The sequence below is a fragment of the Capra hircus genome, unplaced genomic scaffold, assembly GCF_001704415.2.
Source record: "Capra hircus breed San Clemente unplaced genomic scaffold, ASM170441v1, whole genome shotgun sequence".
Classification (NCBI taxonomy): domain Eukaryota; kingdom Metazoa; phylum Chordata; class Mammalia; order Artiodactyla; family Bovidae; genus Capra; species Capra hircus.
The window spans coordinates 198,671-201,305 of record NW_017189851.1 but is presented as its reverse complement, the minus strand read 5'-3'; positions in this window follow the sequence as shown (position 1 = coordinate 201,305).

Below are 2,635 nucleotides of genomic sequence, written 5' to 3'. Positions count from 1 at the left end.
GTGTGGGCAGTCCTTGGTGCGACTCCAGCTGGGGTGGGAGGCCCCAGCCGCCTCCGGAAGCTGGGGCAGCTGCGGGGCTCAGAAACCCTGGCCCTTGTTTCCTGACTGTTCTTTAGTGACTCGCCAGTGGCTGGTGTGGGGACCAGCGGGCGCCCAGCAGACGGCCTCAGGCAGCCCTCCTGCCGTCCTAACCCAGCCTCCCGGCAGCGCGCGGGCTCGGGAGAGGCCCTGGGTGGGGGGGCCCTAGGGGTTGGGGAGGCGGCCTGAACGCCGGCGAGCGGAGGGCGTCCCCATTAGCACCGCGGACAGCGCCGGGGGTCGAGGCGCCGGCCGAGCCTGCGGAGCGACTGAGGCTCGGACCACGGCCCGGGATCCGCTGGGTGCCGAGGCCTCCGGAGCTGCCGCGGAAGCCGGGGCCCGAGCCCTTCGGTCCGGCGGCCGTGGTCTTGGGACGTCCTTTCCAGCCAGCCCCCCGAAAGTCAACGGCGCTGGGACCCGAGGTGCCCTCCCCTTCGAACGCCCTCCGTGCTGGTGGCCTTCTGTCACTCCTGGCCCCCAGCCTCCATTTCCTGGTCTGTAAGGGGCGTGACAATAGCACCGCCACCCAGGACTATGGGGGAGGGGGCGGCCATGAAAGCGAGTCTTTCGGGGGGAGACCGGCCGGCGGTGGTTGCGGGCAGCCGGCCCCGCCCAGCTGTCTCCGCGGCTGGAGGATCCGCCCCTGCGGCCCCCTCCCGGCCCGGAGCCGCGAGGCCTCAGCCACGCCCCTGGCCCACCCTCCCGATGAACGCTCCGCCCTTGCCCTCCGCCTGCGTCCTCTGCTGCTCACCGCCGCGCCGCGTGGGCCAGCCCTGGCGCTCGCCTTCCTCGCGGTGCTGCTCGCGGTGTGCGCTCTGACTCTGCACCTGTTCGTCTCCGATCCTCATCTCGCGGGATGCTCTCTCTTCTCCACGTGACGCCCTGCCCCTGGCGAGGGGCGTCGTTTGAGAAGGAAGGTGGAGTCGGGGAAGAGGAGGCCCAAGACGTGGCTCCCACCCTGAGACGGCGCTGGGACGGTGCTCAGGCCGGGATGGCCCGCGTCAGTCCGTGGGTGCCTGGCGCTACGGCTCCCGGGCCCTAAGGTGTGCTGAGAACACCAAGCTGCCTGTAGCGGGTGGACTTGGAGCCCGTGGGGTGGCCAGCCCAAGTGGGAGCAGTGGTGGAGGCCCCTGGGGCGGGAGACCCTCCCCGCCCCCTTCCCGGGGAGCAGCTGCCTGAAGAGCCGCCCTGAGGGTGCTGCGTGCGCTCTGGCCAGGCCAGGTTGGCGGGAAGGGCAGTGGTGACCTGTCCGGTGGGGCCTGGGTGTGTGTGGGGGGGTCACCTTCCTCTGTGCCCCCACGTCTCCTGAGTCCCCCTAGAGACCCAAACCTGTTCCTCCAGGCCCCACCCATTGGCAGGAGACGGCCCCAGCTCGTGGAGCCCAGCCCAATCCCCATCAGTATCGACCGTCACCAGGTACAGCTGGACCCCCTCTCGGGCTCTTCAACTTCCAAGGCTGACTCCGCACCTCCAGGCCCGTGGACCCTGGAGAGTGATGGGCATATGGGTCAGCACCCAGGGTCAGGACCCCCCACCGACAGGAACACAGTCCCCTACACAGGGATCCGGACCCCCACACAGATGAGACGCCATCCAGGCACCAAAGACCGCCCCCCCAAGGGTCAGGAAGCCCCACGAAGGGATGAAGAGCCTCTACATTCGGGACGGGATGCCCCCAGAGGAACCAAAGTCTCCATAAATGGGACAGGAACCACAGTGGTCGAGTCCCCAGCAGAGGTCAGGGACCCCGCCCCCAGGAGCAGGCAGCCACTGTCCCCCAAGGCCCAGAAGTGAGGCCGCACCCAGAGCTCAGAATGCTCGGGGCACCTCGGAGTCACCCCAAGCCGGCAGTCACGGAGCTGAGGTGGGTCAGGACCCAGACGGTGGGTGCCGGGCTCTGGCAGGGCCCTGGGACGCAGGCAGGACCCTCATCCCACAGTACAGGACACACGCAGTAACCTTGGGCTCCTGTGGCTGGGGGTAGGGACAGCCTGGGTGCACCTCCGATCTCCCCAGCCTCACCCAGAAGCCCAGACTGCCCTAGTCCCTCTAGGGGAGATCGTGCCCACCCTGCCACCCCACACTTTGTCTGAGTCCTCGGTGAGATGGAAGGAGAAAGGCTGCCTGCCAGTCAGTGCCTGCAAGCACACGATTTATTCTATAAAGGAGTGGGCTGCCCAGCCCAGACACGGTGCGGCTCGGTGATGCCTCTGGCTGCCACTTCACTGAGGCTGGGAGATGAGACAGTGCCAGTTCCTGGCTCTGTGCCGGAGGCCTCGCTGGGCAGGCAGCCCCTGGGTAAAGTGCTGTGGAGGCTGCTGTGGGTGGACACTGGAGAGACTCTGCAGTCGGGTGGCTGCCCGCGGCGAGGGTCCATGAGTGGCCTTGCTGTCAAGGCAAAGCTGATGGTCCTGGAGGCACTGACCAGAGGCTTAGCGTCCAGGAGCGGGTGGGGACCGCAGGGCGAGTGAAGCTGGCTAGGGTCAGGCTGCAGTCCGCGGCCCGCAGGAGAATGCGCTGTGCACCGGAGCGACACTGTCCTGGGGGAGCCGGTGTC